The sequence below is a fragment of the Nicotiana tabacum genome, unplaced genomic scaffold (assembly GCF_000715075.1).
Source record: "Nicotiana tabacum cultivar K326 unplaced genomic scaffold, ASM71507v2 Un00229, whole genome shotgun sequence".
NCBI classification, from domain to species: domain Eukaryota; kingdom Viridiplantae; phylum Streptophyta; class Magnoliopsida; order Solanales; family Solanaceae; genus Nicotiana; species Nicotiana tabacum.
The window spans coordinates 11,664-26,726 of NW_027438467.1; the positions used below are offsets into that span (position 1 = coordinate 11,664).

Below are 15,063 nucleotides of genomic sequence, written 5' to 3' on the forward strand. Positions count from 1 at the left end.
AAATGTCAGTATTTTTGTAACATTTTCTAATAAATGTCGATAAATTATCTTTTTTCCGATATTTATTATAAAGTCATTAATTAAATATCGTGGTAGCTCATATTTGTTGTAGTGTACCCACTCCAAAAGAACAAAATATTAACACCAAATTGCCATTTTACACAACCAAAAATTTAAATAACAGAAAAAATCACCTAAGTATTTCTTGCCAAACATATATATCAAAATCAGATAGAATTCCATACATGCATGTAGCAAATCTAGGCAATAAATTATGCACAAAAAAAATTAAATCAAATATGGATAAACTTTCAGAAAAAATTAGAAGTGAAACCAGAACACGGTGCAAGAGAAAGAACCAAGAGAGAAAAGTTACCATACTAGAAGATTATAGCAAGCAGAAGGTAAAAGCAAAAAAGGACAAAGCTCATGAACGAATTCTGAACATTGAAAGCGGAGAAAACTCCAACATAGAGATTCAGAGAAGCCCACAATAATTGAAAAACTTACCAAAACAAAAAGATTATATCTTGAATTCTTGAAATAGCGAAGCAAATAGAAAATCACAAAGAGGAATTGATCTATATGCCTTTAGTTGTGGCATGCATAAATTAACCGAACATTATGTTTAGATCGAACTAATAGATGCATGATATGTTTGTGCATATAGACTTTTCTCACTTGATCATTATTAATTAATATATATATATATATATATATATATATATATATATATATATATATATATATATATATTATTATTATTATTATTATTTTATTAAGTCATTTAACCATGTTAATTAGTTAATATAATTTGATGCAAACACTCAATGCAATTAATTTTACCGCATCCATGCGCGCATATCTTCTGAGTTAATGATATAGTTTTTTTTTCCTTTCGACTATTGACATAATGAATAAATTTGTGGTAATTAAGTTGACATACCTTTTTATCGGATGTCCCCAAAGTTACTGTCGACATACATATATTCTAAGATATCTCCTTTTGTTTCTTTTTTAATTTTGGTAATTATAGCTTGTTATACAAATTTGTTGTCTGAAAGATCAAATTAAAATTTACAAGTGATACCACATTCATCTAATTATTGTATTAAATTGTAATAAATGTTGCAGGGGAGCTGGTGTAACGGTAACGTTACTGTCATGGATTATAACATTCTACACAATCTGGCAAATGGTGGAGATGCATGAAATGATACCAGGCAAGAGATTCGACAGGTACCATGAGCTTGGCCAATATGCTTTTGGTGATAAACTTGGTCTCTGGATTGTTGTACCCCAACAAATTATAGTTGAAGTTAGCACTTGCATTATTTACATGGTCACTGGTGGCAAATCCTTGAAAAAATTCCAAGAAATTCTTTTCCCAAATGCCAAACCTATCAAACTCACTTACTTCATTATCAACAATTAACAACAGGGACTGAGATATGATATGCAATTAATGTATATGACTGAGTATGAAATTATAATTTAAAAATATAATTCGACAGCAGAAATGACCTCAGTGGGTCCTAATTATACCAGCATTTGCCTAAGCATGATTTCTAACATGAGTCACAGCTCAGTTTCTCTAACACATGATAAATACTGGAAAAAATACAAGTTAATTAACTACACAGCTCAACGAAATAGACTCAGTCTCAATTTTTACGGTGCGCGCCCATACACCCGTCACCTAGCATGTGCGTCACCTCCAAACAAATCACATAACACGTCATTCAGAGTTTTATACCCTCAACACTAAGTTTAGAAGTGTTACTTACCTCGAACAAGCCAAATCCAATACCGAGTAAGCCAGGCGATGCTTCAAAAATGCTATCCCACGCGTACCGACCTCCGAACGGCTCAAAACTAGCCAAAAGGAACTCAAATACATCAAATAAAGCCCAAGAAAATAATTCCAAATGGTAAAGGTCGAATCCTTAATCAAAAGCCCAAAATCAGCCAAAAGGTCAACCCAGGCCCGCACCTCGGAACCAGATGAAACTTACAAAATCTGATAACTCATTCAATTACGAGTCCAACCATACTAGTTTTACTCAAATACGGCTCCAAATCGATGTTCAGAACTCAAAAATTCACATTATGAAACTTTAGGCAAACCCCCCCAAATTCCTCTTTAAATTCACAAAGCAATTACCAAAAACGAAGATAGATTCATAGAATATAATGAAAACCAAGTGTAGAACACTTACCCCAGTCCTTGTGATGAGAATTGCTTCAAAAGTCGCCACAATCCGAGTCCCAAATCTCAAAATATGATAAAAGAACCAAAACCTCAATTTTTATAGCTTCTGCCTAGCGGTTTTCGCATATGAGGTCAAAATGTTGCATCTACGACCTCCGCTTCTACGGATAAAATCTCACCTCTGCGAAGCCCCATGAAAACTGTCCCTTTCGCACTTGCGGACATTTTCCTCTTCTGCGCACGGGCAGGTGCGCCAAACAATTTTTGCTTCTGTGCCACATGCCGCTTCTGCGGTCGGGTCATTACATCCTCCCCCACTTAAACATACGTTTGTCCTCGAACGTGCCAAGAATCGTTCCAAAGTTATCAATCCTCCGTGTAACCTTACCCTGCACATACCCGGGGGTGAACCCACGTCACCCTATTCCATATAGTCCTGACAACCCAACATAACTTAAGATCATTACTTCAACCTAAGCCCGTAAACCACATAATCCAATTTCCAACATCCGAAATTTTCTATAAGTCCCGAATCTCGCATCAAATCATAACCATAAACTAGAACAAAATCACATGATATACCACATAACTCAAATACTAATAGAAATTACTTCCGATCACAATTGCTACTCAAAACAACTCATTACCGATAATAACCTCATTTCAAACAAAACCTCATTCAAAAACCTTCGTACACTGTCGACGATGAAATAAGCACGCAGAAACTCATAACCACTCATCAGATCAACAATCCATGGAGCTCCCTCTCCTTTGACAAGAACTATAGCCAATTTCTAAGCCGATCAGCGATATTAACATTCCAAATATACTGCAAACAAATCTGATGGCACCCATTCTAGGTCCAATGACCTCACTTTATCAGGCCCAATTATCCTATCGACATGCCACACCAATACTACCTAGAATCACGACCTGTGCAATCCGTGCACAATAAGCAACAACTCAAATGTACCATAAATGGAAAATGACTCAAACAAGAAAACCATCCCACATCTTCAACAAGTACCACAACAACCGCAATGCTACAAAGACATCATACATAGTAGTACCAAGATGCACGAATCTAACACAAAGGATCATATCTCAACATGCGTGACCCCATCAAAACACTGGTCTATATGAAATACCTCAAGCCACCATGCTCAAAATCAACAACTACGTGCAATTTGACGCCTAGTAACAAATGTGCATGACCGCAACCACCGAGAAGAAAACAGCACCATACATCATAACCGGACAAAGGCCATAACTAAAGCATAATCAACCATTCTGAACCCCAATAACCATTCTGCTCGAATTCTGCTATAAGGCCCAAATAGGACCGCACTATCATCTGGATAGCTTTGGCCACGTTTTCACAGTCCACAACAACAAATAGATCTGCTTATGAGAACTCCTGGTCTCCGAATCCGTAGAATACACGAATCACCATATCTTATCCCAACTCCACCGCCCAAATGTCTAACACATCTCTCATACACGATCATCCCACGAGGAATACTTCTAAAATTCTTCCGTGCCACATAACAAAATCTGAATATCAGCAGCCGATCAACCATGTGAGTACCGCAATACCAATGAAGTATCCGTACGTCAACACTTAGTGCACTTTCTAAAATGTACGCTCTCCTCAGGAAATACCAAGTGGTAATATCATCCATCTAGTTATCTGAAACCGCCCATGTTGTCTAAGAATTCATGCCCTTCCTTTCAAAACTAAACTGTGACCTTGCACACTCAAATTTTAATTCCCCACAACATACCGCATCTATCATGAATATGAAAAGTACGAGAGTCTCATAATCAATTCTGAGTCACAAGCAAACTACATACTCAATTAGCCAGAAACCTTCTATTGGATCTCATCCAGGAGAAAATCACAACACGCAACATGCTCCTCACGCCGGTAGGAAATATCCATCTCAAACCGTGGTAGCAACCATCGAAACTCTTTGAAACCCATTAACACGCAACCAAGCCATCAGAACCGAATCCCTCTAACTCAACCAAGCCATGCAGGTCTCCAAACCCAAGAGTATTGCCACGAAACACCTGTAGAGACTCACCACATCATAAATACCCCAAGGAACCAATTGTATTTATTGCCTTGCTTCTCCAACCTAATATCAAGTTGTACTATTCCTCTGAGTTCCTTCTGAATTACCCTCAAGGTGACACTTCTTATTGCCAGAACACCACGATCCTTAACCAAAACTCACCCCGCGAGATCCTAAAATAAAACAACACCATCCTAAGGCCCATAAGCCGTTGTATTCCCTCTTAAGCACCCCAAAAGTGCCACAACCGAGACAGCCACTCTAAAGAGAACTTCTGTAAATCCAAAACTATTTCCTTCACCTTACTGATGCTGAAATGTAGAATCCATAATAATATAGAAATGCCACAAGCCTCGACACCATCCAACTTAAATCTCACATTCTAGCCATATACAAATCCGCAAAATTCTCAATTGCTACATATAAATCTTGAACCCATTAGAACCTTCTCGAGAGTCATCCACTCTACTCAAATCTCAATTGTACCGGCCAAACGGGTCGAACGACATGTGCCCCATTAGAACAGAACACCCAAAGAAATAATCCACACCTTTAAGAAATCGAGCAATTTCCTACTGCATGCGCACTACATCTTTCACGAATAACGACTCAATCATTCCATGATTTCCATATACCCATAAGGTGTAACATAACCCATATCCAAAAATTCCTTTACTCGAGTCATCCTTCATCTCAACCTCTACATGTCATAACCGATCCACAAGTATGCTTCAGACCAAAACCAATACTACACGTAACCATGCAATCAAATCGTTGATAGCAAACTCCCCCACTTAACTCAATGCCATAGAATAGAACATCTGATAACTCACCAAACCCATACTCTATTACTGCCATAATACCGCAGGAAGATTCAACTAAATCCTTCAAAAGCTAACACAAACCATATAGTACCTCAAATAATCCACTAAGCTCACATACATCCACATGATGATCAGGTCAACTTTCTCAACCAAATTCAAATTCAAATCTTAACACATATACCCCGTTGGTAGAAAGAAAACTCTCCACACAATATTATAAGGATCACACCTCCGTAGATTACTCCGCAGAAGATAACCCACCTGCTTAGCCTAATATTGACATCTATACCCTTTCGCAACCACGATTACTACACCATCACTGAATCTTCCTGAGTCTGAACTCATAACAAGACATGAAAATCTACTTCACTCCACAATTAATCAATACGAAAAATCTTTCAACACACTCATAAATTGAGGCTATGTGTCACATCAAGACAGCAATCTAGCACCCCATAGTCCTTCTTACATCCCAGGCAAACTATTCTCGTCACAATCAAACCATCTGAACACATTCCGCAATCACATCATGCTCATCATATAGCCATCCGGCCACTCATCGAGTCACATATTCCACTCATAGGGACGCTATCGATCACATAAATTCCCAAAAGATCGTGCCCACACAGCCGAAATCTACATGCTCGAGCTACAGTCAAAACCCGGCCTCAAGTCCTCCAGATTGGCCCATCATCAGCACCCAGAAATGACAACTTGCACCTCATCCATGGAATCACCAGCCGATACCGAGCGCTTACATGCGCACACGAATGCGTGGAGGGAATTCAAAGAGTTATGTTTCAAACTGAATCAATTCCACACGATAAGGAAAGAAAGATGAAAAATTATCCTAAATTCCCTGTAGCCTCTTGAATATAGGTATGGATGTCATCATTCCCATCTACAAGACTCTACTAGAAACTTGCTCATGACTTGTAGAACCTATGAACCTAGAGCTCTGATACCTACTTGTCACGACCCAAAATTCAACTAGTCGTGATGACACCTAACCCAACTCGCTAGGTAAGCCAAATAACAACTATCCAATTCCATGAAATTTAATAAGACAATTAAGTGAAAGAAAATATCTGAATCTTATACATTCCCTAAGGACTGGTAGTATAAATCATGAGCTTCTAAGATTAGAATTTACCAAGCTGGTATGAAATAAATTCATCATCTGTTTGAAATGTACATAAATAGTTTTTTATAAATATATGGCTATCATGAACAAGAAGCAGCTACAATCGGAATGCATGTACATTTTTAAATCCCGCTCCCATCGATCACAGCAACATCAACATCCAATATCTGCACGCAAGGTGCAGAAGTGTAGTATGAGTACAACCGACCCCATGTACTCAATAAGTATCAAACCTAACCTTAGGTTGAAAGTAGTGACGAGCTGGAACACATGTCAAAGTCCAACACCAATAGCCAATAACATCTCATAACAATATAATAAAAGTGGTACAAAAAATAACTCAGAAATATAATGTTCATCTCGTTCACGGTTTCAGAAAATAGAAATGCTTTACAAGTATAACAATGAAAACCCAAATTTTTTACCGAAAGTACCAAAATATGAGAAGGTTTGTAAAATCATGATTTTCCTTCCAAAATATTTCAACAGGTAAATGTTTCATTCTCAAATGGCATGAGGAAAAGTACATTTATATGCCTAGATGCCAATGTGTATGAGAATTCATTCATGACGTGATACCGTACAATATGAGAAAAAATGCATCTATATGCTTGTATGTCAAATGCGGATGCCGAATGTAGTACAACATAGTGAACAACCATATGCATACTCTCAGAGTATCAATCCACTTAGTCCTCCCAATCACTTGGCACTCGCATTCAATAGGCACCTGCGCTCACTTTGGATGTGCAGACTCCGGAGGGGCTCCTTCAGCCCAAGCTCTATAATCCGCATGGACAACTCATGTGCTATAGTATCAATATCTGGATCCGCACAGACAACTCACGTGCTATAGTATCAATATCTGGATCCGCTCAGACAACTCACGTGCTATAGTATCAATAACCGCACAATCAGGCCCTCGGCCTCACTCAGTCATCAATCTCTCCAGTCTCTCGGGCTTACTATGTCATGATATGTGATGTATCAACAATTAACAACAGGGACTGAGATATGATATGCAATGAATGTATATGACTGAGTACGGAATTATAATTTAAAAATATAATTCGACATCAGAAATGACCTCAGTGAGTCCCAATAATACGAGCATTTGCCTAAGCATAATTTCTAACATGAGTCACAACTCAGTTTCTCTAACACATGACAAATACTTGGAAGAATACAAGTTAATCGACTACACAACTCTATGGAATCGACTGAGTCTCAATTTCTATGGTGCGTGCCCACACGCCCGTCACCTAGCAAGAATAAAGAGGACAGTACACAATGTTTTGACTTTTGAGAGAGTGATACATTAAGCAAGAAGAGAGTACACTAGGATACATTCATACTGCTATTCCTGAAGGCGCTTGAGGTTTACGGTTGGGGGGGGGGAGGGGGGATTTAGATGAGATAGAGAAATTGGGGAGGGGGAAATGAACAATGTTATGACTTCTGAGAGAGGGATATCGCAGGGAGTAAGGTTTTTTCTTGGGAGATTTTCAGAGGGAAATTTTGGGGGGAAGTTTTGCAAAACAATTTCTCTTTTGAAATTAGTAAGTAAGTAGTAGTTTTCTTTTTTACCAAGGAAGGAAAAATAGTAATTTGTTAAAATTTATTATAAATGTCACTAACTAAATGTCATTTTTGTCATTTTTAATTAAATGTCAGTATTTTTGTAACATTTTCTAATAAATGTCGATAAATTATCTTTTTTCCGACATTTATTATAAAGTCATTAATTAAATATCGTGGTAGCTCATATTTGTTGTAGTGTACCCACTCCAAAAGAACAAAACATTTACACCAAATTGCCATTTTACACAACCAAAATCTAAACACAACCAAAAATTTTAATAACAGAAAACTCACCTAAGTATTTCTTGCCAAACATATATATCAAAATCATATAGAATTCCATACATGCATGTAGCAAATCTAGGCAATAAATTATGCACAAAAAAATTGAATCAAATATGGACAAACTTTCAGATAAAATTAGAAGTGAAACCAGAACACGGTGCAAGAGAAAGAACCAAGAGAGAAAAGTTACCATACTAGAAGATTATTGCAAGCAGAAGGTAAAAGCAAAAACGGATAAAACTCATGAAAGAATTCTGAACATTGAAAGCGGAGAAAACTCCAACATAGAGATCCAGAGAAGCCCACAATAATTGAAAAACTTACCAAAACAAAAAGATTATATCTTGAATTCTTGAAATAGCGAAGCAAGTAGAAAATCACAAAGAGGAATTGAGGAGAGAGAATTGGAGTGGTGAGATGGATAATCGGAGAGTTTGTATCTGGAATAGTAAAGTACACGTGGTTTTGGTAAAGTAAAGGTGCGGTACACATGTCAATTCGCTAATAAGATAGGCTCAAATAAAAGTATAATACACAATGCATTTTGTACAATTCAGGATTGATATGTTGTACAGCCTTAGCCGCTTATATATAGTAGTAATAGTAAAGTAATAATCAGACCACATATACAAATATACATCATGTTATCTAGTTAGACGCAAGCAGGCTCTGATACCAACTGATGAAAAACAAGTATGAACAGCGGAAGCAAATAGCCAAGATCACTTGCATATAATATAGACAACACATAATCACTGATTTTACTCAAACATATCTCTTGAAGCGTGACCGCTATCGCAAAAAGAGCCTTCAAGTCATCTTCCAAGTCCACAGTCTTTTGTTGTGTGACCCGAATAACGCCCGAAATTAGCAAAATTCGTGTGGGCGAATTTCTCCTTGGAAAACCATGTAGTAAAAATATTTCCTCCTTATGGAATAAGACCTCTTAATATAGCCACAGGTTTTAGGGTTTAAAATATTTTTCTAAACCTGTTGGGTCTTCCTTTTCCACTAAGAAATATAATTTTTTTTAATTCCTAATTCTTCAGGCACAACAGGGACCACAATATCTAATTAATGAGACTTCTTATTATGGACTTAATTCAAAATATTCGAATTAATACTGCGATAATAAATTACGAATTATTCCACTAAAAATTCGTAACTGCACTTCTCAGTTCAATTTTGAAATTCTTTCATTAAACCTTATTTAGCTCCCCGTGTTAAGATTCAGATACTAATCAAATAAATTAAATTACTGACAATTTAATTAATTTATTATTTTCTTTAGACTTTTGCTTAACTTGTATCATGTGACGGATACAAAATTCACTTGCAGGGTTTACACATGAAAACTTATAAGCTTTCATAACGGTGTATCATCTATCTCTAGACCAAGATATGGATTCCTTCAACTAACTATTATTTCGCCAATATATATCATCATTGTCCAATTTACCAGGTATATTGACCCACAAACAAATCTCGCCTTTTAATAAATCAAAACAATAAATAATATACACAACCAATAACAATTATATCAAGATTAAGAGTATAAGTACGTTTAGTGGCTAGAGAAGTTATTTTATTAAGTCAGTATAAAATACTTATCCCTACTTGGTCCGTTCAATACATACAAATTGTACTAGCACAAGAAGTCAGAATTAAATTATTCCCGTAATCAAGATATCTTTGACAAGTACCGAACGCAATGCTCGGGATGATAGTTTTATGGCCCATCTCTTTGGGATAATGAATTTGCAGCTAAGGATACGAGGTCAACCAACCACATCTGAGGAGAGGACCTTATTGGAGCAGTGGTACCCGCTCAACGCTCATGGCCAGCAGCTGGTTGGGATAGGTGATGGCTACAGACTCCCCGATGATAAGGATATCAACACTCCTGAGCAGCCTTAGGTCGAGCCGGAGCAGTCATATGATGAGCACGATGATGATGAGGAGGAGGAAGCACATGATGAAGAGTGGAGAGCCTCAGAGGATGAAGACGCAATTTGATCAGGGAGTTTCTTTGCACCCTACTCATTTTTCTTGTTTTGTCAATTTGTGTATGCACTGAGGACAATGCATGATCTAAGTGTGGGGTGGGGACTCGTAGAAATTACTTCTAGTTGTTTGTTTTATTGTTTTAGTAAGTGTCGTTTTTGTTAGATACTTATTTTAGTTATTTGTTTTAAGAATTTGGTTTAGTGATTTATTTTTGTTATTTGTTTAGTTATTAAAAAAAGATAACTGGACTCTTCCCGATGATGGATCTCCTAGATAGTTTTCTGAGGGAAGTAAGTCAAGAGAAAAAATAAGAAGATTTGTTTTAGATAATGTAGTAATTCTCCCTTGGTTTTTCTTTGGGCCGCGGTTCTTTTCCAAGAGCTTTTAGTTGAACCGAGTGTAGTTAGTTTTTATTTTTAGGAGTAGGAACCACGAAGCTATGCATTTAATTGTAGCAATATCTCTTAGCTTTGTTATACCTTAAGAATAGTTATGACTATGGTCGTGACGCTTAGGCTCGGTTTTTGACTCTAGCATAAATACCTTAAATCGTAGATTCCTAATTTTGCTTAAATTGCTTTGACTGGAGTGTCGCGATGAAACCAATCCTGAGTGAGTTATGTGCCTTGTGTGTGAGAGTTTTGTAGGTATTCTGTGCATTGCATTTGATATCTAGAACTTGCCTTGTATGTGTGCAAAGCGAAATAGTAGTCTTGTTCATTCTGAGAAGTAATATAGACGTTTCTTTGTTAAGCCAGATATATATAGTTTACCCACCTAAAAGTTATGTAACGTAGTTAACCCCTTTGAGCCTGTAATCATGTTTCTTTGGCAACCACATTACAAGCCTTACCCAATTATTTGAATTAACCATCTATTTGAACCGTTTCACCTCTAATGAGCACTTGAATTTTTATGAACTTTGTAAAAGTAAAAGAGTGGGATGGTTGGTTTGGCTTTTGAGTGGAACTAATGAAATAAGAAGAAAGGTGCATTGTTTTGAAAAATTAAGAGCCGCTTGAATTGAAAAAAAAAATGAAAAAAAAAGACAAAAATAGTTGTATTGCTATGAAAAAGAATATTCTTAGATAAGTGGTGACTCTTAATGTAATTGTGCTTAAAGAAGTATGAGGTAATATACATTGATGTGAAGGTGGAGTTTTGGTTTGACATAAGTATGGGCTGAAATGTTAAAGTATATGTATTAAAGTGCTTAGGGAGGTGTAGTCACTCACATATCCAAATATATCCTACCCGACCCGCAGCGTACATTACAACCAATCAAAGTCCTATTTGATCTTAGACTAAATAAGCTCGATTAATAGAGTATTACACTACGGGCAAGCCTATGGTGCATCATTTGTGGCATATGAATGTTATTTCTGAGAGCGAGTGAATTTTTTCCTATCTTGAGTTCCTACGTTCTTAAAATTCATCGTGTGTGGAACTGAGCTCTTTGTTGGGTGAGGGCACGTGATTCATAAAGGAAAGGTAATGTCATTGACCTCCATGTTAGACTAAGTAAGTAATTTGTGAATAAGTCATGGTGTATGAGTCAAATCTTGAGGCGAGGATATTACACCGTGGTGCTTAGACTATTTTCAATATTCTTGGTGCAAGGAGTTAAGGGAATTGCTTAGTGAGGTTGTGTCTATAAGTTGGTCTGATTGCTCGAGGACGAGCAATGTTTTAGTGTGCGGTATTGATGTGTGGCTATAATTCATGGTTTAGCACACTATTCGCCTTGCATTTTATATGCTTTAATGATAAATTACACTTTATTTACTCGTAATGAACGCCATTTTATGTGTGTAGGTGAATTGGAGATGAAAGTAGAGAAAAAAGGATACTTAAAAGTCGAAAGCGTGCTCGGGAGGAGTTGAAAAGGAGAAGCCGACGAAGCCAGGTACACTAAGCGTTATGCCTGGCGAAGCCAGGCCTAGTGCAGGCCTTATACCTGGCGACACCAGGCTAAGGCCAGGTGATAGACCTGGCGAGGTGAGGCAGGAGCGAGATAGACCAGGCTTTATACCTGGCGACGCCAGGCTTGGGGCGAGGTACACCAGGCGTTAGGCCTCGCGAGGCCAGGTCTGGGCACTCACAGTCCGAGTTTTGAAGACTTATTTCGTCTCTGGGTTTGACTAGGACTTTGCCTACATGTTTAGGTCTTTTCTACACATATAAATAGACCTAAAAATGCCATTTTGGGGGACTTTTGCAATCGGAGGCAAGAATAGCTTGTGGAATCACCTGTTGGGAATTAGAATCATCGATTTCTATATCCTTTCATCTGTACTTGTACTTTAATTATTCAAAATATTTGGGATATTGTTACTATGAGTATGAGTAGCTAAAATTCCTAATCTAGGATTTTGATGGAACCTATTGAAGGATAATTTTCTTGTTACGTTAATATAAATTTGCCGTAGTATTTTCTCTATTTGTTCAACTATACTATTCATGTGGTTGATTGAAGGGCCCTCAATTAGCTGTGCCTATTTAGTATTTATTACTCGGGAGAGAGTGCATATTTAGGTAGTTGTTGAACAACTTCACTCCTAACGTATATGAGGGATCAATACGAAGGGTTTAAAGGTGGGATTAGAGATAATGAAACCTTGGTGCGATCTGAGTGAGCCGTACTTAATGCCAGCTAGCGTAATTCGGCAGAATATGTCTAGTAAATTGTGGTAATTATTCGGGAGAGAGTTACGACAGTTATAGTGCTCATGATCGATAGAGAAGACTTAGGCGAATTTATAGAAAACGTAGCGGAAAAGATTCCGACAATAGGAAAAATCACAACCTTAGATCTTTCCAATTCTTGTTTACAAACCGTTCGTAGTTAGTCATTTGTTAGTGCATTTTCATTATGTAATATTTAGTTAATAAACATCCAAATTCTTATTCAAATATTTCTGAAGATTGATTGGGTGAATTTGTGCGGGTCTAGCAACTATGGTTGATAGGTTAATTCCTTATGGGATTCGACTTCGGACTTATTAGCCAGAATATATTTGCAACGACCGCTTGTATTTTTTATAAGGCATAGCTGGGCTTGATCACCTCTTCCATGTCAACATTCAAAATCAATTCAGCTATGAACAGACCATGTCCGCTATAGAAAATAATATTTTAAAGGGTTTTTATTTATAATAAATAGGGTATAAAGCTTTGCAATAAGAGGTAAAATTTCCAAAAAAAAAAAATCACTTCTTTTGCGTCTTTACTGAATTTTGTATTTTAATTTTTCAACGTGAAATATCAGTGTGCTTCTTTTTTTTTTTTTCCGGTTCACCAGTAGAAAAGAAAAAGGAAAAAAACAACTAAAGAAATGTAAATCTTCAGAAATCAATGGTGTATAATATTAGTGCATGATAAAAAGTAAAAACACATAAATTCGTTATTTCTTTTAGTAGAATTGGTTTAAATTGTGAATATCATCACCGTTTCTATTGTTCGATCAATTAGCAAAAAAGCCTGTGAGACACATAAGGAATTATTCTCAATAATTTGCATATAATGCAGTAATTTTAACAAAGATATGATGTTATTTATTTATATCCACATATATTTCAGCATTTGGATAGGACTTCACTTTTTAAAAAATTCCAAATATTGTTGGGTACAGAGTAAGTATAGAAAGTAGTTTATTTTCCTTAAAAACATAAAACCTTTACATATTGCATATATCTAAAAGGATTAGGATATATTTAGGTCATTACTACTAGATTTAGGTTTTATGGCTATCACCTATATAAATAGCATGGACTGTGTCACTAAAGGAATTAGGAAAAAGTGAGAGAGAAGTTAGTTTCTGAGTGCATTAGGAAATGTAGCTACAATTCCTTCAACAGAAGATGCACCTTCAAAATGGTGTCGATTTTCATATATGCTAAATAGAAAAGTTCGCTGCAAATTAACCCGTGTCAGACACCCCATACTAAGGGATGTCTCTGCCACTGTCTACAATAATAACAAGTAACTACTCAGTACAAATAAAATATGTTAACCTAAAAAAAGAGTACATAACTTGTTTTAGTAGACTAAAATAGTTAGTATAATAAAAAATTTACACAGTGCATATATATAAATTTAATCCTTTATATGTAATTGAGGAAACCTACTTCAACTGTATAAACTCTTTAAGTCTTTGATGTGCCTCAATTGATAATATATTATGAGCAACTTAGATGTTAGTAATTTACCTAATTAATCTGTTGTATATTACTTAATTTACATTTCAGGTTTATGCAATGCCAGTGTTTGATATGATAGAGGCATACGCTGTGAAGTCATTGAAATATAATCCTTCCACTCTTCTACGTGTTTGTGTGCGTACGGTTTTTGTTGGTAAGTTATTTACTTGTTTATTAGAAAATATTTTTGCACAATTAGAAAATAAACTGAAAAAGTTGTTTAATTGCTCTTTTCTATGTATTTTTTATATTCTTGCTATGGTCTTCTGTTATTGTAGCATTTACATTGGTTGTGGGCATGACAATACCATTCTTTGGTGGTTTGATGGGATTCATTGGAGGTTTTGCTCTGGCACCAACCTCATATTATATAAGTATATTTCATAGATAACTCATTAAATTTTCACTTCATTAAATCAGAAACTATGACTATATAATACTCATATGACAAACATATTTAACATTTACTATGTTTTTAATTTCTACCTACAGCTTCCATGCATCATCTGGCTTATTATAAAAAAGCCCAGACGGTTTGGCTTGTCATGGTGTATGAACTGGGTAAGTTTACCAGAACTTGTAAATATAATTATGAAATTTACTTACACTCGGTGTTTACATCAAACTAATCAATAAAACTCAACGATTAAAAATTAAAATGAGAGTGCATATAACTTCACCATAGTTAAGTTAAAAATGTATTTATGAAAAACAAATATCTTACGTACATATT

At 36.2% G+C, this 15,063-nt stretch overlaps 1 pseudogene; it reads left to right on the forward strand.

Annotated features, from left to right (window-relative positions):
• Positions 1–1,087: 1,087 nt before the first annotated feature.
• LOC107773492 (lysine histidine transporter-like 2) overlaps positions 1,088–15,063 on the forward strand; it is a 35,115-nt pseudogene continuing 21,139 nt past the window's right edge.